Source organism: Equus caballus, chromosome 30 (genome assembly GCF_041296265.1).
Source record: "Equus caballus isolate H_3958 breed thoroughbred chromosome 30, TB-T2T, whole genome shotgun sequence".
NCBI lineage: Eukaryota > Metazoa > Chordata > Mammalia > Perissodactyla > Equidae > Equus > Equus caballus.
This window is the reverse complement of record NC_091713.1, coordinates 37,636,203-37,657,153: the sequence shown is the minus strand read 5'-3', so window position 1 is coordinate 37,657,153 and position 20,951 is coordinate 37,636,203. Positions and strand designations below refer to the sequence as shown.

General features: G+C 56.4%; 3 long non-coding RNA genes across 4 annotated transcripts; 1 reads left to right on the top strand and 2 right to left on the bottom strand.

The window, feature by feature from the left end:
- Positions 1-6,300: 6,300 nt before the first annotated feature.
- LOC138921552 (uncharacterized) lies at positions 6,301-7,669 on the bottom strand. Its single transcript, XR_011434189.1, has 2 exons — positions 7,424-7,669; positions 6,301-7,244 (listed from the first exon to the last, which is right to left on the bottom strand). It is a non-coding gene; the product is annotated as an uncharacterized lncRNA (long non-coding RNA).
- Positions 7,670-10,145: 2,476 nt separating this feature from the next.
- Positions 10,146-12,097, bottom strand: LOC111771294 (uncharacterized). Its single transcript, XR_002805035.2, has 3 exons — positions 11,882-12,097; positions 11,454-11,736; positions 10,146-10,464 (listed from the first exon to the last, which is right to left on the bottom strand). It is a non-coding gene; the product is annotated as an uncharacterized lncRNA (long non-coding RNA).
- A 165-nt stretch (positions 12,098-12,262) lies between these two features.
- LOC106782911 (uncharacterized) lies at positions 12,263-20,735 on the top strand. Of its 2 annotated transcripts, XR_011434172.1 has the most exons (5): positions 12,263-12,580; positions 16,481-16,686; positions 16,803-16,882; positions 19,343-19,590; positions 19,898-20,735. It is a non-coding gene; the product is annotated as an uncharacterized lncRNA (long non-coding RNA). The 2 variants fall into 2 exon arrangements; XR_001380313.3 differs by lacking the exon at positions 19,898-20,735 and having other exon boundaries at positions 19,343-19,603.
- Positions 20,736-20,951: the final 216 nt, after the last annotated feature.

Below are 20,951 nucleotides of genomic sequence, written 5' to 3'. Positions count from 1 at the left end.
AGGATCTGGGTGTGAAATCCGGTCGGCAGACATAACACCAACTCCATCAGAAGCAGGACGGGCCCCAGCAACAGGCGGAAGAGTATGAGGGTGGCCAGCAGGACAGGAGTGTCAAGGCAACCAGCCGGGCTTGGATGATCAAAGAGGGCTTCCCAGGGAGAAGCCTGGGACGGGGTTTCTTCCGGAGCAGAGTCTGGTGGGAGCGAGGGAGCTGGCTTGGCAGGAAGGTGGTGGGGCTGAGGCTCCGGGCAGGAAGGTGGCAGGTATGGAGGAAAGGTTGATTCCAGGAAGACCCAGCCCAGGGGCTAGAGCAGAATGTCACCCCCCTGGAGGAGAGGGCCTGGCCCCCAGATCACAGGACGAGGCAGTCGAGGAGTTGGGCAGTGGGGCGGTGGGTGAGGCTGGAGGAGCCTGGAAGCCCTTGGAGGGCCATCCTTGTCTGCCCCTCCCCAAGTGACCCCAGGCACGTGAGGCCTGAGTCCTTGTCACGTCAGGCTGTCCCTGCTGGAACCTCCTCTGGATGGATCTTTATCTCCTGGAGGCTGGGACCTACTTCTGAAGCCCGGGGTGGGGCAGGAGGGTGGGATAAAGTCTTGGGGCGGGCCAAGCCTGGCTGTGACCGCAGGGGTTTGGATGCAGCCCTGGCAGGTGGGGGAGCATCCCAGTTTCTGTTTAGACGGTGACCGTCTGGGCCATGAAGTGAGCTCTCGATGGCAGTTCCAGGTCCTGCCTCTGAGCTGGCTGACCCACAGCCCCCAGCCCCCTGCCCTCAGGTCCTGGCTCTGGCCGGCCCTCCCTCTGCAGCCCACACCGCACAGCCTCGGGGCGGTGGGGCCAGGACCAGCCGATTATTCGTTGCCAGGTGCCCTGGCCGGGTCCTTTCTGCTCTCTTGCCCCGATGTCCTGACACAAGCTGCCAGCCAGAGCTCAGCTCAGAAGAATGCAGCCCGGAGCCAGGAGGAGGGTTCACCCTTCCCCACGGCATCTGCCTGGGCAGCCGGCTGGGTGGGCGCTGGGGGAGACAATGGGGAAGTTTCCCACTGAGTGCTGAGCCCAAGAGCACCCCGCCTTCCTTCCTTTCTGTCTAGGTTGTCCTGGACGCAGCGTGAGGTTAGATTCACACGTCACCATCCCCTCACGCCCTTGCTGTGTAGCCTCAGGAGAGTTCCTTGACCTATCTGAGCCTCACTTACCTCTCTGGACTGTAAATGAGGTTAGTAAGGCGTTGCTCAGAGCCCATTCTGAACACTGAGTTATGTAACTAAAGGGGCGTGCCCGACACAAAGGGGGTCTTTAACAAATGTCGGCTCCCTTCCTCTCTCCCTTTATCCCATCCCACCCTTATGCCTGCCTCACCCCCAGTCCTGTGCTCTCAAAGGGCAGCGCTGGGATCTCCTCCAGGCCTGCTGTCCAGCCACCGGGCGATGTGGCTCCAACCCAGATCGCTGAGGGACTTCAGCCACGCTGCCAAGACCCCAGCATCCGAGGGACCCAGGAACGGGCTCAGGGGTTCCCCTCCCCCTCCTAGGGGAAAGGCTTACTCTATGCCCACCTTAGTCGTTGCCCCAGAGCAGGATGGACGAGAGCCAGAGGGTACTTCAGAGGGAGGGTGACAAAGGCCCCTGGCTGCACCTCCCCTAGGAAACATGAGGATCCCCATATGCAAAGGAGGCTGAAGGTGGACTCAGAGACCCCACCGGGTGGGGCCTGTATGACCCTGGGATCTCAGCCCAGCCTCTGTTCCCTGGAACTGGCAAAGCCAAGCTGGCTGCCAAGATCTTGGGTGAGACGTGACCCGGGGATGAATGGAATGATTTCCGGCCACAGGCAAGACTCCTCTCGCCTGTGGCTCCCTGGGCCACAGGGGTCAAACCTCGTTCCCTCTGAGATCTCCCGGGATTCGTTCCCTCTCTCTCTCTCTCTCACTCTCTCTCTTGTGTCTAAACCAGCACCAGAGTCCTGTGGGTCTGCAAGTCTCACCCACAGACCTGCTCATCATTTTGCCTGGATTTGGGTCGTCTAGGGAGCTGAGAGGGGAGCCCAGCCCCTCCTCCAAAGCGACCCTACATGAGTAGAGTGCAGGGACGCCATGCCTGCCCCCCACCCCCACCCCCCGTCTCCCCAGAGCCCGCACAGCTCCTGGCACAAAGTGTGCCCGCGACACACACTCACCGTTTTTGTCCTTAGCGGGGCTGTGCCGAGGGTCAGGGCCACGCCCAGGGCTCGGCACTCATGGCCAGTGCGCCCTCCCCCGGGAGGGCCTGAACAGGGGCAGGGGGCTCTCCTGACCCCTCCAGGTTACGCTGGAACAGATCTAGACGGTCCCGTCTCCCTCTGCTGAGGTCCCTCTGGCGCCCAGCCTTGAGCTCCAGCACCTGGGAAGTAACACCACCAGCTCAGCCCCTTCCTCCCGTGTCAGAACCCAGAGCCCTGTTCTCCCAGACCTGGGGCAGCTTGCAGGGCAGGAAGGTTGGGAGACAATACAAATTCATTGCCCCTTCCCGGTCTGCCTCTGGCTGCGTCTGACCCACCAGGGCCACCAAGGCGGCACTACCCAGAACGACCGCCAGGCTGGGGGCTCATGAGGAAAGGTCTGACCAGGCTCCCGGCCCTTTGGCAAGATGCCCCTGCCAGTGACACCAAGATCCATGCCTGCCTTTGGATGGAGAACCCTGGTGGCCCCGGCCCCCACCTGTCAGCGGGGCTTTGCTGGGAGAACTCAGCCCCCTTCACGCTCGTGTTCCAAGGACAATACACCGTGGGTGCTTCCGTTTGTTTGCTTCTGTTTCTTGTTTTTGCAGAGGACGAGCGAACATTTTGGACCACTATTGACCTAAGGTTCACAGAAAGCCAGCCCTGGACACTGGAGAGACATATTCAGGTCTGTTGCAATCTCCTGGGCCTTTTCTCTTTTGCCACGTTCTGACCCGTGGTGGAGGAGAATGGAGATTGCCGTGACCCTGGCGGGGCCAGGAAGGGGCACACGTTTTCGTCTGTGCAGGTGCACATTTATGCGTGCGTGTGTGTGTGTGTGTGTGTGTCTGCGCTCAGTGTACCTCAGTGTGCATCTCCCTCCATGTGAGAGTCACAGAGCTCTCCATGCGCAGCTGTATAAAAAGGTTTCTATTTCTTTCTAGAATGTTTGGGGCAGGGGTGTGGTCCAACAGATGGCTAGCAGGTTATAGGTGTGTCTGGTTGGAAAAGGTACCTGGCCCAGGGCCCTCTGATTGGCTGTCCGTGAGTCACCGCAGTTGGGTTCCTGGAGCGAAGCTAATTGGCTGTCCTGGAGTCAGGTTCATGCCCTACCTTATCTTCAGAGCCTTCCCCTGCCGGCTCGGCCCAGACGGACAATGTTCCCGGTGTCGGCAGTGACTCCCGGTCAGTGGGCCGTGCCCTTTGGGAGCTTTCCCAGCAGTGCATGGGGCGGCCCTGACCTCGAGGTGCCTGACCCTCCGCCCTCCTCTGCCCCGTGGCACCTGCTGTGGGAGTAATTGGAGGGGCCGGCGGGCTGCTGGGTCTAACCTGGCAAAGTCACAGAGGGGTTTCCTTGGCTCCAAAAGACCCACCTGAACTGGTTGGCAACATGAAAGTGTTTGTGGGTAAACATTCTAGAAAGTGACTCCAGACTCTGGGAAGGGCCTCTGGGGACTTGGGCCGGGGGAACGTAGCCCAGGTGCCTCGGCCGTCTGGCAGAGAGCAGGAGAGAGGCCGGTGGAAGGGGTCTTCTGCCCTGGCTTTCCAGACACAAGGGACCCCGGACTTACAGGCCACGGGATGTGTCTGCCTCCCGGTCACATGTACACACAGAACGTTTCACTTTTCCTGAGCCCTCCGTGGGCGTGGCTTCATGCCCTTGCAAGAGGGCGGGGCCCAGACAGTTGTCCCATGTTTGAGACGGACCAAGGAAGGCCCTGGAGGGGACACGCACTGCCCAGGGTCACAGGTGGAGGCCAGAAGCCAGTGGGAGTGGATACAGGGCCATCTGCCCCCACAGCACTTGACAAAGCTCGCTTTCTGCCTGGCCACTGAAACAGCTGCAGCCCTCGGTTCTCCATTAGGGGCCCGGGGACCACTCAGCCCCAGTACTGGGAGGAGCTGGCCCTCCCCTCTGTCTCCCTACCTGAGCAGGATACAATCTTTGTGTCTGGGCAGTGGGGGCAGTCAAGCTGGGGAGGCCTTGGCAGGCCTCTTGCCAGCTCCCTGTGGCCGCTTGGCCGTCTGTCGGTACCCTGGACGCCCCGCTCCCCCCACCCGGGCTGGCACAGTTGCCATCCAGGGTGCCTGGGCAAAAAGCCAGAGGAAATTTTCCACCTGCCTGGCTTCGTTGTCTGCTCTGTGGGCTGGAGCCTGGGCCTGGAAAGGGGCAGGCCCCCTCGGGTACCTGGAGGACAGCTCCTCCCGTGTCTGGGGCTGCCTCGCTCAGGAACAGCCAGCTCTGGCCTTTTCTGCGGCAGCCGACAGGGTCTCTCTCTTCCTCCTTCGGAGAGACGCAGGGGCTTCATTTGGCCCCGGGCAGTGAAGCCCACCAGGGTGAGCACTGAGGCCAGGGTTAGAGGAGACTTGGCTCATCCAGTCGAGCCCCTGCCTTGTACAGATGGGGATACTGAGGCACCAAGAGAGAATGGACGTGACCAAGGTCACAGAGGGAGGAGGTTGCCGAGCTGGGACTCAAAATGCTTTCTACAATCCAGAGTCCTTGACACACTTCCAGGCTTCCCCAGGGCTCTCCTGTGCCCTGCCCGCGCTCCTCCATCCCAGGCCGACCGGGCTGCCCAGCCCCTTGCACTCCCAGCCCTCTCTTCTTGGCACAGGGTCTGTGGGCTGGGCTGCCCTCCACACCCCCTCAGCATGAGAGCAGCTCTGGGGGCCCTCACCACCCCCAGGTGCTCCTGGGCTGGCTGAGCTCTGCCTGGTGGCCTCAGGGCAAGGATGGGGCCAGAGCTGCCCTAGGAGCAGCCTGATTGACGACTGAAACTACTGATGAGGACTGGTGACCACGGGAGGCCGGAAGACTCGGGGGTGAGGGGGAGACTAGGGCAGAGAGCCGAGGACTCAGCAGCGGGGCGGGGGCGGGGGCGGGGCAGTGCTGAAATGCAGGGCCCCTGGGAGGGGTGGGGCAGGGGCCTGCTGGCCCACTGGAGCCTTGGTCCCTGCCTCGGGCTACCAGCAGGGGACAGGGTCAGCTTGATGATCGTGTTCCTGTGTCCCCAGACCCGGAGCCGTCTATCTCTCCCTCCCATGGTGAGATGACACAGGTGCACCTGCTCCTGGGAGAAAACAGCAACTGGAAGGCCCGGGGCGGGGGTGGGAGGAGGCTGAAACTGGGTGAGTCACGTTCTTGCTCTGTGGCCACCAGGGACTAGACGGGGCGTGGAGGATCAGGGAAGGACAGCTCTGGGCCACACACAGCCTCCTGCAGGTCCCATTCTCCCCTTCTCAGGGACTCCTGCAAAGGTCCCCGGAAATCCCCTACAACCTCTTCATTTTACTGAATTAGGAGGCTGCGCTCTAGAGATGGCCCAGAGAGGACAAGTGACTTGTCTAGACGCACACAGCATGTTCATGGTCTTGGGACTGCTGAGCAGTGGGTTCAAATCTCAGAGCCAGGAATAGAACTCCCTGCAGGCTTGCCCTGCTCCCGCCCCGGGTCGGACCCGCTGCCTACTGGGGAAAGAGGTTTGTAATTATAGTCATTGCTAAACATGCAGTCAAGCCACAGAGCTGCCCTGGGGACACAGAGGACATGTGGCCCCTCCGTCTCCCTGACGTCAGCCCTGTGTCACCAGTCCCTGGGAGCCCTGCCCAGTGGTGTGACGTCACGGGGCTGAACGGTGGCACCCTGGAGAGAGGAGGGCGAGGGATCCGGGTGGGGTGAACCGGCCCTTCGAGGGGTAGCGAGCTGGCTGCAGGGGTGACCCAAACTCCCGGGTCCTCCTGGATGCCCGCCCCGTGGCTCTGAAACCCGGCTGCCTGCTGCTGCTCCCAGGGGTGACTGAGTCAGCCGTCCCTCGCCAACTTATGAGTAACGCAAAGTCAGGCCTCCCTGCCTAGGGAGGGTTGTGGTTATGAGGGTGGAATTTAGAGAATTCGGAGTATCGGGTCATCCTGGCAGATCTCAGCTTCTCACCCGTCAGCTGAGACCTGGTGGGTTTCTGGCCTTGCAGCACCTCATCCGTAAACCAGGACGAGGACAGCCACCAGCGGGATGGTCGTGAGGGTTAAACAGGATGCCCTGTGTGTCCAGCAAGAGGCCGGCGTGTCACCTTATGGGCTCACTTTTTGTGTCAGACACAATAAAAATATTATAGAAAAGGACTCTACTATTAATAATGATAATCAAAGTCCTGAGCCTGCGTTTACATCTCAGAAGAATAGGGTAGAGTGCTTGCCTGCCGTGTATTCAACAAATTTCTCTGGGAGCCAGTGAGGAGGTGCCCCCCGGCCGACGGCCCGTGGAGGTAACGCGGGGTCCCCCTCCAGGAGTGGGGACTCGGGGTGACAGCGAAGAGAGGAAGGTCAGCAAGGGCAGGAGCTTTCTGGCGACTCCCAGGGCCGACACACTCGCCCCTCTGGGACTCCTCTCAGGCAGCTTTTCCTCCTGGGTCTCTGCATTCACCCCAAACCTCTTCCTTCCCATGGAGTCTCTCCTCCAGAGCCCCTGAGGGGCTGAGCCTGAGCGGCACCCTCTCTGGCAGGTGAGGCGCCTCTCCGAGCCCCCACAGCGCTGGCTTCCTCTTGGCGTCCTCTGTCCGGTGCTCAAGGCAGCATCCACATTCTCCTGACAGCGGTCCTTGCCCGTTCCCTGAGGCTCCCTGGGCCAGGGTCTTGCTTCTTGAATTCCCAGCAGAGATGAGAGTAGAGGTTGGCAGCCTGAATGTGTAGGAGAAATGGGTTCTCCGGGAGACACACGTTTCTCTGGGTCCTGTGCCAGGAAAGGCCTGGCTGCGGGATAGCGAGTGCCCAGGACCGCCGTGGCCGATGCTGCTGTCCCGTCAGGACTGTAAGAGGCCCCTGTCACCCACCGCAGTGTCTGGGCTCAAAGGATAAATTTTACAGTTGTCTGGACGTGAGAGCCCCAGGCAGGAAGCACCGTCTGGCCAGCCAGAGATTTCGTGCCGCTCTTGTTGATGGTTTCCTGTCCTGATGCCTTTGTCCACTTGCCCAGCTGTGCCCTGGGATGTGAGCGCAAAGCCCCGTCCAGCCTGGGCCTCGGTGATGAGGGGAGGGAGCAGCGATCAAGAGACCTGGGCGGAGAGAGACCCGTGAGCTGCACAGTCCAGCAGCCCCTCCCCGTGACGAGCTCCTCTCCTCTGACACTCAAGGGGCATCTGGGCTTATTTCCCCCAGGAAAGCCCAGAATAAAAAGCAGTAAAGGCACACAGATGAATTCTATAGCCCGGCACACATGTAGAGAGGAAATTACCTTACAGTCGGGGCCATGCGTGTCTCTAAGTCTCGAAGCGTCCTCAGTGGGGCCAGCCTACCCCTGGAGTGGGTCTTCTAGTGCCCAGGGGAAAGGTGTGGAGGCCGGAAACCCTCCTCCCAAGTACGTGCAAACGGGGGCCCTTGAACCAGCAGGGTCTCTGAGGACCGCAAACACGCACACGGGGCCGGACGCCCCCTCTCCCAGGAAGGGTTGTAGGGTGGGGAGCTGCCTGTCTGCTTCTCCACGGCAGCCCCTCTCCGGCGGGGAGGCCTGTTCTGTTTTCTTTGCAGTGAAGTGGGGACGAGAGGGAGAAAGAATGAGTAACCACGGCAGCCAATCCCGGAATGAGACATCCAGGCTGGGAGAAACCGGGAGGAGGAATCCGGAGGGCACCTCCTTCAGTTCATTCAGCAAACATTCTTTAAACCTCACAGGGTGCCAGGCACTGGGCTAGGCCCTGGGGGTACAGAAATGGAAAAACAGTCCCGCCCTGTGGAAGCCGACAGGCAAACTCCTGCTGGCAGTGACCCAGGAGGCTGGGATGCCAGGACAGAGGGAGCCAGGAGTGCTGCTGGAGCCCAGGAAGTGCCCAAACCCGGCCGCGTGGTGGGGGCGCTGGGGGGGCAGGTGCCGGAGAGCCCACCTCTGACCTGAGCAGCGTCAGCCAGGGGAAGAGGAGGAGGTTGGTTCAGGGAGGAGAGACAGGCAGTTTGGGCACAGAAAGACGAGACAGGGAAGACCGGGATATTGTAGAACTCTGAGTATTTTAGTGTACCTTCTCACAAAAAATTATCCAAAATTTGGAAATAAGACAAAAAATGACTGCGTGGTCTTTCAAAACCGTCCCAGAGTATTGCTGAGGCGGCCCAAGGACCCTGGGATGCTTTAGAGACCACAGCTCTGCAGTGACTTACCATCCTGCTGAGGCGGGCCCTGGAGGGGGCGGGGAGGGGGCTCTGTGAATTCAGATGCTAACTTGTAGGAAATTGATGAGTTGCAAATGGTTTTTAGCTGGAGGAGAAGATGACGTGAAAAGGTTACAGCATTATCGTCTTACAGGATGTGGACCAGTGTGTCCCCAACTTGGCGCTGCGATTCCGGGATTCTTTCCCCACAAACTCTACACACGTGGTCTCCTGCACCCTCTGCTGAACCAGCTCTACGCCTATTAATGAGTTAAACAAAGCTTTGCTGTGCGCTTACATTGATGTGGGAGATCCTTGTCTTCGACTTTGTGGAAATTATACTTTGATGGAGAGCATACGAGGTCGTGGGAAAGGAGGGCTCCGCGTGTGTCACTAAAATAGAGGGGAGAGAGGGTGTTTAACGTCATAGGACACCAACAAGTGGTGTGGGTAGTTTCTTATAAACAAACCTGTGTTACCCAGCCCAGCGGTGCCATGGTTAGTATCCACAGGGAATGAAAGCATTTGTCCACGCAGAGACTTGCATGGGGACCTTCAGGGGAGCATTATTCATACTCGCCAAAACCCAGAATCAACCCAAACATCAGCTGACAGGTGAATGGATAGCATAGTATAGTATATCCCGCAGTGGATACTGCTCAGCAAGAATGAGGAGAGTCTGCTGGTATATCCAATGTGACGAGCAGATCTCAGAAACGTTACCCTGGTTAAGAACAGCCGGACAGAGATGAGTCCTGACACTATTTATAGCCTAGAAAAGGCAGACCGGTAGTGACAGAGGGAAGACCGGTGGTGGTCTGGGGCTGGGGAGGGAGGGGGAGATGGACCATGAAGGAGCTCTGGGGGGACTGGATGGAAGTGCCTGAACTTGGTTGTGGTGGTGGGCACAGGGTTGCATGCATGGGCAAAACTCGTCAAGGCAGACACTTAAAAGGAGTGAATTTTATTGTACGGAACTGATACCTCCAGTAAGCTGCTTGAACAAAGAGGGAGAGGAGAAAGGATGGAAAAGGTCCAAAGAGCATGGGCTGGGCAGGAGGGCTCCCGAAGCAGCAACAGGGCGTGTGCTCTTCTGCTGAGATGGGAGGGAGGGAGAGGAGGGCGGGTGGACAGGCAGGGTCTGCAGCAGGGAGCAGGGGTCCCAGCTCTGCAGTGGAGACGGAGAGCACTCACTCCGCTGGCTGTTCGGGCCTTCCGTCTCCTGCAGGACGAACATCACTGTAGCTTTTCAGAGGGAACAGCAGACAGGCCCCAGAGGGCTGCCTTCTTGTCTTGACTGTCTGTACCGCGACGGTTAATTCCCATAAGCTCTCGACTCTCAGGTTCCTCATCTAGAAATACGGATATTCGTCCCTTCCCTGCCTCTATCAGGGTCACTGTGAGGACAAATCAGAAAATGCACAGGAAAGCACTTTACTGCAGGGCTATCGATGAGGCAGGTGAGAGACGAGCTGCGGCTCTTATCTGTTCCACACGGGCTCACTCTGTCCTGCTTGTGGCTCGTTCTGTTACGATCTCCATGCAGACAGGGCCTAATGGAGACGTCTATGTTCTGCACAGTCCCTGGGGCGGTTCTCATCCCACAGAAGGTGGCAGAACCCTTGTGATGTTTAGAGGTCTTTTCAACAAGGGATTTAAAACTTGAGGGCTCTTTTTGGTGGCATTTTCTGCTTCTCTGGGCCGAGTGGCACCCTGCTGCTCATGTTGATGATCGTGTGGGGGAGGAAAACCTTTTCCTCTACCTCCTTAGATTCAGTAAGTGGGATGTGCAAATTAAACAAAGAAAAGACAGATTAACAGGACAAAGGACATACAAATTTTATTTGACATCAATATTTTAATTTTTATGTGCATGAAGACCTTGGCAGAAAAGAAGTGAATGGGGTCAGCCTGGTGGCACAGTGGTTAAGTTCGCACGTTCCACTTCTTGGCGGCCTGGGTTTCGCTGGTTCGGATCCCGGGTGCGGACATGGCACTGCTTGGCAAGCCGTGCTGTGGTAGACGTCCCACATATGAAGTAAAGGAAGATGGGCACGGATGTTAGCTCAGGGCCAGTCTTCCTCAGCAAAAAGAGGAGGATTGGCAGCAGATGTTAGCTCAGGGCTAATCTTCCTTAAAAAAAAAAAAAGAAGTGAAGATGCAAAGAGAGAGATAAACTTGGGGGCTCATATACCGTTTGAACAAAGGGTGATAAAGTGTGAAGTGAGGTCTGGCCTTCTGGAGGTGGCCCATTGTGGGAAGGTTAACATGGGGGGGAAACTAACAGAAGAGAAGGGTTATTCAGTAAGGGTTTAGCTTGTGCAGGCTCATCTTGGCACCTTGGTCTCCGTCTGCAGTGACAGATGGTTCTTCCTTTCCTGGTGCCAGAGGAAGGACACCTCCACAAGGGGAATTTATGCCCTGCTTTTTTAGGCAGACAAGACGAGGACAGAGCGCTTTTCCTGTGTCTGCTTTTTCTCAATTGCCTTCAGTTCAAAATAATCTTTACGCCCAAGTGGCGTATTTGGGGGGCACGTCCTGACCCACTTCGATGTCTAACAGTGACTCGGCACTTTCCGTGTCCCAGGCTTGTTCTGAATGTTTCTGATGCCTTAACTTGTTTAATCCTCCAAACCTTTGCAGTGAGTACCGTGATAAGCATGCCCGACTTACACGCGAGGAACCAGGGAGCAGAGAGATTGTGAACTCGCCCTCAGTTCTCCAGCAGAACCCAGAGGAGCAGAGCCCAGATTCAAAGGCAGGCTGTCTGTCTACCCCAAGGGCCTCCTCGCCCAACCTTGTCTGCACGTCAGCCGTTTGCAAATCCTTTGATCTCAGGGCCCCTTTAGACTCTTAAAAATGATGGAAGACCCCAATGATCTTTTGTTTATATGGGTTATATCTATTGCTATTTATCAAGTTAGAAATTAAAATGAACAAATTTCAAAAATCTATTTTAAAATGGCAATAATAAACCTATTATCTGTTGCAAAAACAACGTTTTTATTCAACAGAGGACTTACATAGTCCAAAACAAAAAATTTCTTGAGAAGAATGGCATTGTTTCACATTTTCCCCAGATCTCTTTGGTATCTGCCTTAATAGCACACAGATGGACGCACCTCTCTGCTTCGGCTCTTCCTCTGCTGTGGCGTGTTGCTTGAGATGCGTGAATAAAACCCAGCTTCACACAGATGTGTGAGGGGTTGGAAGGGCGAAGAGTATTTAATATCCTTTTCCTACATTGTGCACATCCTTTGACACGACATCAATACTCAGCAAACGGACTCTCTTAGAGGCTGGTTGCGACGTGGACTGGAGGCTGGATCAGTGACCTTTGTACTCTGTGACGTTAGCATCTGTTGTTCTGTCTTGGTGGATAATTTTCGGAGTGATGGACATGTGCTGTTAGTTTCATGGGTGTAGACAAACATCAAGATTTATTAAATTGTACAATTTCAATATGTGCAGTTTATTGTATGTCAATTATACAGCAATAAAGCTGTTTAAAAACAAAAACCACCCCCACAGCCAGATTGTCCTTACTTACTCAGAAAAGCAACACAGCATGAAGGAAAACAGCCCATCGGGGTTTGTCTGGCGCTTCGGAGCTGTGAGCTTGGGTGTGGTCATGAATTCAGTCGTTTCACAGGTATTGAACGCCATCAGGCTCTCCCAAGTGTCGGCCTGAAGCAGTAAACAAGCCATGGTCCACACAGCAGCTTACAGCTGGTTGGAGGGACAGGCGGTGACAAAGCTGGGTGGCACAGAATAGCTCTGTGGAATAGCTGGGAGGGGCAATTAATCCAGGCGGGTGATCAGAGAAAGCTTCCTGGAAGAGGTGCCGTCTAAGCAAAAACCTCGGTAGGCATACTTTATGAGTTAACCAGGCGAAGACGGGAAAGATGAGTTTCCCCAGCAGAGGGAATATAACTGCAAAAGCCCAGAGACGTGCAGAGTGGCTCAGCAAGCCTGCGGTGCAGCAGAGATAGCCTGTGGGAGGAGAAGGAGGGTGCCAAGAGAGGTCTGCCATCAGGCCCTGCAGGGCCTGGTCCAGGAGAGCAGCGGAGAGCCGCGGAAGGATGTCAGCTAAGAGCACTGAGATGAGAGATACACTTTAGAAGGGTTTCTCTGCTGCAGAACGGAGAATAAATTAGAGGGTCCCCGCGTGCGGGAGCCAAGCTGAGGCCTGGAAACCGGCTGGCAGGCTGTTACAGGGTGGCCAGAGGCGCCGGTGGTCTGCGAGAAGGTAGGCACGTTGGATATAGAAAGCGATGTTTACAATCAGTTTTAATGACAAAGATAAGGCGTGTTCTTAAAAGCAGAGCAATACGGGGGCAGCCCGGTGGTGCAGCGGTTAAGTTCACATGTTCCGCTTCGGTGGCCTGGGGTTCACCCGTTCGGATCCCGGGTGCGGACATGGTACCACATGTCAAGCCATGCTGTGGCAGGCGTCCCACATACAAAGTAGAGGAAGATGGGCACGGATGTTAGCTCAGGGCTAATCTTCCTTAAAAAAAAAAGCAAAGCAAACCGACAGCATTTCAAGTAGAGACTAAAGGCCACCTCCGTTCCCAGCCTGGAGAGAAAGCCCCTGAGGGACCAGCCTAGCTGGAGCAGACCCGGCTGAGCCGCGGGGTCCGGCCGCCTCGGCAGCAGCCCCAGCTGACGCAGCTTCTCCACCGGGACCCAGGCCACCTCATCCTCATCCCGTGAAGTGCTCTGGGGGTTCTTTTCTGAGTTCAGCCTAGATTCTGTGTCTGGGGCCCCCCCAACAACTCTGGGAGTTACCTTTACCCCTTAAAAAAAAATCTCCTTTTGCTTAAATGGATTCTATTGTTGTAATTAAGAACACTTGAGACTTAGGCAAAGGGATGACTAACCGGCAAGGGGGCTGGAAAGAGCTGGAACGAGGCTGAGAGGTCTAAGTTGGGTTTGGAGGGAAGAAGGCAGAAAGCTGCTGATAGACAGAGGGACAAGGCAGCCGCACTGGGACCAGAGGTTTCAAAATTCTGTTAGAAATAGACTAGAAGAAGCTGTGGGGGACCAGGGAGGTCACGGGCCATTTGAACCTGACTTAAGCGGTGGGGCAGTCCCCAGTGGTGACAAAATTCAGGATGCGGTCACGAGACGGATGGCTGAGCAGGAGACAGATCTTTGGAGTCTCGATCAAGGAACGAGAGGTTCCTGGACTGGATGGGGTTTCTCTGCGGGCTTTGAAATCACCCAGAATAATGGCAGGAGGAGGAGAGACCCCCAAAGCAGGTCCCCTGTTTTATTTCGGGGTGGCAAAAATTACACTCAGAGACTGAGACTGTCTTTGCCAAAATTTTATTTATCGCGGGGCCACTGTGGGATTTATAATCATTTCACAAACCAATAGGATAGATAGAATCAATAGATAGAATCGTTTCACGAGCATACAGGATAATGTCTCTTAATAAGCCAATAAAGGAATAACAACGCACTCCAAACCAACGACAGATTAATCACACTATTGTTCCAGGCCAGGGGAGATGAAAGGAATAAAGTCCAGATTTAATCGAGGTGTGCCTTCCCAACAGGGCGACTTGACCGACAGAAGAGCTGACTCCGGGGGGCCAGCGCAAAATAAAAGTCCCCTGTCGCTAGAGCACGTTGCTAGGGAACAGGCGTCGGTGTTGGCGGGCAGGCTGATCTCCATCACAGCCGCTGTGTGGTTTGTCACCACCACCCATAAGGGCGTGGCTCTGCCACAGCAGGAGTTAATGCCCCACGGTCCTCAGAGAGTTTATTTAGGTCAGTAAAGACTGCCCCACCCAGACCGAAACTCTGGGATAATTCTCACAAACCCTGGGTATCTATGGTCTGAATGTCCCCTCCCCACTGTCACTTCTCCACGTTCACACTGACCACCCCCGGCAGCGCTCGTCCTCAGCTGGGGTCCCGAGTTCTTATAACGACAACAGGCGAGATGATGGCATCCTGACACGACTTACTTCATTCCTATATCAAAACGCCTTTTTGTTTGTTTGTCTTTGTCATTAGCAAGTGGATTAAAACTTAATTCACTTAAGTCATAAGCAAGCGGATTTGAAATCGTATCAAACCAATACACGACGTCCCCAATCCAAAGAAAGAGGTCAAGTAACCCGCAGGTCACAGAGCGGAGTGACAAAGGGAGGGCAGAGCCGAGGGCAGGGGCCTCACAGCAACAGCTGGACGTGACTCTGCTGTGCAATGGCCACGCAGCGCCTGGGGGCAGGGAGTCACAGACACCCCAGGGATGCTGCTGGGAAGGGGGTCCCAGGGGAGCCAGGTTCCCTGTTGAAGCCATAGGTGCTGGGACTACTCCCTGAAAGGGATGAGTTGAGCATGTAGAGTTTTCACGGATCAGGACTTTCAGATGACAAGATGGAAAGGTCTAGAAGACAGGGAGGCAGTGGAAGGCTGAGTCTGGGGAGAGGAAGCTCAGAACAGCTAGGGAAGAAGCATACAGAGAGCGGAGCCATGCCCTACGTTTTAGATGGTGACCTGCACACCCCAGGGGGTGCTCAGGGCTCGGTGGCTGTGTGACCTCGCTCCCCAGGGAGGACAGTCTCCAAAGGAGGCTGTTGATGAGGATGGTAGTCTCTGGGGGAGAGATCAGGCCCAGACAGGGATTCTAGACCAAGTGGGGAAGTTACTTACCTCCCTGACACTCAGTTTCCTTATTTGTAAAATGGGTACAAGAATACCTAACTTGCCAGGTCATTGCAAGTTTTAGAAATACAGATAAAGCAAGGCATTTAACCAAGTGTTGGCCCCAGGTATGTTCTCAGTAAACACCACATGCTGGTTATGCTTGTTGTAATCAAGTCCCTGTGGGGAGGCTGAGGCGTGGAGGAGAGATATATGGGGTGAGGTCCTAGGGCTGGAGAGACCTCGACTGGCGTCCTCAGGAAAGGTGGTCCCGGCTTCTCCTGGGACCCAAGCTTTCACTCTCTCTCAATCTAGAGTACTGGAAACACAGAGGCACCCATCACCAGACAGGAAGTTTTCTTCTCGGGGGACCATCCCTCACATCCCGTTGCCCAGAGCCCAGGGCACCCCCGAGGCCCTGCCCTACCCTTCAGTGCCCCTCCCATCAGTATCTCTGACCCACTAAACGCCCTGCCCACCCCACACACCTCTTAGCCTGCGGCAAGGCAACATCTTGGCGGGAGGAGTACCCATGGGCAGCAGAGGAGGGTCATGAAGTCCTCGGCCAGCCGCGGCCATGGTGACAAGCTGGAGGCCTGGGCACCGTGGGGAGCCGGCCCAGAGAAGAGCCTGCTCCTTCTGCCCTCCATCCTGTCTTCCTGGTTGCCCTTTGCTCTGCTGCCCTCCCCCCAAACACACCCCCAGCTCTGCACCTGGCTCAGCCCGTTTCTGTCCCTCACTGGCTCTCTTGGGGCCCCATTTCACCCGTTCCCACCTCTTTCTGAAAAGGGACAATAAGTTTTAAAAATTTGGAATGTTATTAGCATTGGGGCTCAGGGCAGGCTGCCCCAAAATATCCCACAATGACATATTGATTATTTTGAATTTAAGTTACTTGTTTCGACATAAAAATTTGACCTTCTTCTCTCTGTTCTCCTAAAAGCAAGAAATGAATCTCCCATGTGAAGGGTGCTCCCTGCATCTTTGTTCCCAGAGCCAGGGATTCAGGGCTGAGAAGCTGCATAAACAAACCTTGTGACTTTTACTAATTTACTACCTCAAGCCTAAACTCTCCTCAAATTCCTCACTAATTACATACCCCAAACCTAAGTGTCTTTGTCCTGTCAACTCCACATAAACTTGTTGTTTCTTTATATAAAAGATATAAAAGCAGCCTGCTTTACCCATCTTGGGGAGCGTCACTTTTCTATGATCTCCCGTGCACAGGCATTAAATTGATTTTTCTCCTGTTAATATGGTCTTGTGTCAATATTACTGTTATTCATCTGGTCATAAGAACTCAAGAGAGGCAAAGGAGGGGGTCTCCCCTCCTGACATCAGTTTTACAGGTGTGCATGCATGCACACACGTGCACACACGCCCACACCCCCATTCTTCATCTCCCCCTTCTATCTGTCCCTCCCCGTCTTGTTCCCGCCCATCCCCCTGGACTGACTGTGTTTTTCCTCACTCCTCTCCTTCTCCCCAGGTCTGTTCCTGGCTGTCCCTTCAGTGATCTGAGCTCCCTTCTTGGCATCTGTGGGAATGAGATCCTGAACAGCCCAGTAGGATGCTGCTAAGTGGCACGGCAGAGTTGGCCTCTGAAGCCACAGAAACTTCACTCTGAATTCCACCCCGTCTGCCTGCCCAAGTCATGGAAGCTCTCCACGCCTCGGTTCCTTCACCTGTAAAATGGTTTGTGGAGATGCGGGATTAGTACCTATCTAGATTTCAGCTCAAGACAAGCCCACAGGATGACAGCTGATGTCCCCAGAGCTCATCTCTTCTCTCCCACTGCCTTGTCTGTCCAGGTCTTCAGTCTGAGACCAAGAACAGGTCACTCATTCAGTCCTGATGTCCCCTAGTCCTGGCATCAACTAGCTGGACCCAGGTACCAGCCTCCCTTGCCCGCCCCCCTGCATGCCCGCGGGCCTCCTCTGCCAGGGCAGCAGCCTGCCACAGCCGGCCCAAGCAGGACGGGGTTGGGAACATCTCCAGCCCCTGGCAGGGCCCAGTGTCAGTTTCAGGCCCTTCTGGGGTAGAAGGAGGTGTGGGGTGGGGCTGCCAAAGTCAACACAGCCCGTCTCCACAGGCGGGGCCTGGTTTGGCACCTGTGGACCTCGTTCCCAGCCCACATGCCCGGGTCCTGGCCTCTCCTGGGGTCGGCTGGGGTTTCTCTCCCCCCAGTTCTCAGAGTACAAAGCTTCTCCGTCTCCATCATGCAGTCTGCTCATCGCTCTCCAGGACCACGGACCTGCCAGCCGCTCCCTTCCCCAAACCCCAGACAAGCCCCTGGAGTATTTGTCCTCTGCACATACACCTAAGACAGAAACTACCCACCCCCCACGATTCACGGCCACATTAGCGTGACTTTACCATTCCAGCTAAAAGCCCTGACTGTTCACTATAGGAACTTCCAGAAAGCCCTGCGAACTCTGCAGCAGTTTGCTCCCTAAAATTTTCACCTAAAATGCTCAGCTTGCTCTTTCCACGAATCCTTGACTTGCACAGTGATCCTCACCCCATTACGTCAAGGCCCCTCACTGTGAAAGTCCCATCTGGAACCAAATTTCCAGCTCCCCATCCATTCCGACCTTGCCCACCCTGACCCAGGGGCTGCCCAACCTTATCCACACGGCAGCTCTTCACTGAGGGGAACGGCAAACGGGGCTTGTTACCGGGAGGTCGTGCTGGTGATGTTTGGGGAGTGGGCATTCGACACTTTCTACTCATCTTCTCCCCAAAATGAGCCGCTCTGGTCTCTGCAGGTGCAGCCCCAATGAGACCCCAAACCTGGCCACCACCCCTGAACAGCATGTGTTTTCTCAATTCCTCGGGCCAAGCCCAGCTCCCCGCCCTACAGCAGCCACTGCCTGCCTAGGCCAGGCCCACCCAGGTCTCCTCACCTGTGGACAGAAGGGATGGGATGGTGGGAAGGGAGTGGATTTAACTAACAAATGGGTGAGGGTTGCAATTGGGGGTGGGCAGAACCCCACCCCTCCAGACTCTCTCCCTCAAATGAACGGGAAGGGGGCAACCCTCCCCCCCATCCAACAGCCTGATTTGTTTTGCAAAATTTGAGGGTGTTCTACACCCAGGCCCCAGGGAAGACGCAAGAGCAGGTGGAGACAAGGCCACTCCACACCCGGCTCCCCCCTCCCCACAGTGTGCGTCCCTTCTTCACTCTACTTCCAAATCTTCTCCAGGTCTCCTAGCCCCCAGACACTCTGCACCCCAAACCCCTAAGCCCTTCCCCTGGGACCTGTGTGCTCAGGTAAGAGAACCTGGCAATGAGCAGCCAGCCCTTCCCCCAAACAGACAGGGCAGCAAACACCCGAGGCCTGCCCTCCCGGGGACCACAACAGCTGCATTTTGAGCCTGAGGCTGGAGCAATTCAGAAAGAAGCCCCGCCTCGCTCAGGGCCCAGACGTGCCCCCGGGGTGGGGGTGGGGGGGGCAGCGGGAAGTTGCCAGTGCCCTTTGCCCACAAGGGGCAGGCTCAGCGGGAGCCACCCGCCGCCTCACCCAGCACTGCCCGCCCTCCCCGGGCAGGGCCCTCCTTCCTCCCCCCCAGGGCTCCCTCCCAGGCCGGCCGGGTCCCAGGGCTGCTGCACAAAGAGCCCTTTGTCTGGCTGGAAACAATGCCTCTCCCCTGTATGGCAACACGGCTGTGTCTCATAATCAAGCTTTCAGAGGCTGGATCAAAGGGCACTCCAGCAGAGTTGTGCTCGGAGCTGCTGACAACCTGTCATCCACCCTTAATCCTCACCTGTCCCCAGCCCACTGAGAGCACCTTTCTCCCCGGGGCAGGGCCTGTGTGCACCCTGGAGCGGAAGGGAGCTGGGGGGGACCAAGGAGGGCAGGGTGGGTCTCTCCCGCTGGCACCTTGGGCTCAGGTTACAGCCCCTGCCAGCAGAGCACTGGGTGTGGACGTGCAAAGAGGCACTACCTGGGGAGAAGGAGAGGGTGGTGCCTGGTTTGGCCCGGGGCCACCCCCATCTCCCAGATCCCCTCTCAGGCGGGCGGGCGGGTGTGGGCAACCCCTCAGACCCGCCAGAGCCTCTCGTCCCCATCTGCTTGGGCGCTGGGTGAGTCTCTGCCCAGAGACACAGGGCTTGGCCCCTGTTGTGCCCGTGGCTCTGCAGCCCCTGGCCTGTCACCTCCCTCCCCACCTTTGCCCACCTCCCAGGTCCTGTCTCTGCTCCCGCAAGGGCCACCTCGCCTTGTGGCCCTCCCCACCGGTCCCTGCGTCTCTCACAGGGGAACCAGGGACGGTATCCAGGGGGCCTTCCCTCCTCCGTTACCCTGTGTCCACCCCGTCAACTCACAAACTCCCTCTTTGCCTCCACCAGCAGACCCTTCGTATCTCTGTTTTGGAATCCAACAAAGACAAGCTCTAGACCGCTTGGAGATTAAAACCAGCCCCTCCCTCGAGGCTGGAGCCCCCTCTCTGGGGCCAGCGCTGCAGTCAGAGCAGAAAATCACATGATCGCTGCTGGAAGAGGCGTTGGGCCAGTTCCTCCCGGATCACACGCGAGTTCTGCGCAGCTACCCCATCGTTCCTGGGAGATCATAGATTTTCTTGGTATTTCAAAATAATGTAAGCATCACTGATCTGGCCCGGTCTACATCATTTTACAGATGGGGAAACTGAGGCTCAGGGAGGGGAACTCACCCAGCGGGCTTCGTGGTACAGCTGAGGCCACAAGTTATGGCATCACGACCATGATGTGGGTCCCTGCTTTTCCTCCAGAAGAGCCCTCCCAGCAGCCCCACCTCAGGGGTTTGTGACCTTTTACAAGGTCAAGGTTAATTCAAACGTCTGGGAGACACATGGTCAAGCAGAGATGGACCAGATAAGAGCTGACCGAGGAGGCTATGAATAAACACATGGGTTCAACCTGCAGGGTGCAGGGCACTGAGATAGCAACAGGCTGCCTCCACGATGCACGACACACGTGCAGACCTGTGCTCGCGAGGAGGGGGCCCAGAGGAGCCTCGTGCCACCCCCGCCAGGCTGGCTGTGGGCAGAAGTTCAGGACCTCCGCTCCAGGACCAGGGGACTCGTTGAGCGTTCTGGGTGAGCCCCAGCTGAGGTACGAGAGGGACCTCACAGGTAGGTCAAGGACCACAGACCACGTGTGACCTGGGCCCTGGTGTGTGGCCTGGGCTCTGTGGAGACAGGCAGGAGGAAGGGGTCCCGTCCCAGAGACAGGACTCACGGCCCCACCTGCTCCTCACACAGCAGCCAGACCCTCCAGCCGCCCCTCCCACTCGGAGTCAGAGCTGACGTCCTCCAGGGCCCCAGAGATCTGCCTGCGCCCCAGACCCCCTCCTGGCCCCTGGTGTCCTCTTCGTTCCGCTTGCAATCCTGCTCCTTGGCCCCTGGCCCCACAGCCGCTCTGCCTGAGTCTCTCCCCACGACAGGCCCCGCTCAGGTCTCAGACCTCAGGCCTCTGCTCAGCCATTCCCTTAACCCAGAGACCACCTGGGCGAGCCCACCCAGGAGCCAGCCTTGCCCCAGCTCCATCCCCAGCCCTTCCCCCTGCTTTGTTTTCCTTCAGGGAACCGATCAGCCCCTGACATAATTATTTGACTTACTGTTGATTATATTTTTTATTTTATGTATATAATCTATTATATGGTGTAATATAGCTTAGTACAAAAATATTTCATATATCATTTATATATTTTTTAAATAGAATTATCATAAATGATTTTGTTAATTACATTTTCATTACTATCTATAACGTTGTTAACTCTATTTTCATTGTTGGTCTGTGGCTGAAGCGGCACAGGAAGGAGAATGCTAGACAAACCCCACAGCCCATTTCCCCACGGGGAGAATGGGAGGGACAAAGCTGCGTCTCTCAGATCCCAGGGTGGGACGGGCTGTGCTGGGCGGGCGTTGAGGTGGGGCCGAGGGGCAGTTTGGGGCGAGGCAGGGTGTGTGGGAGGCTG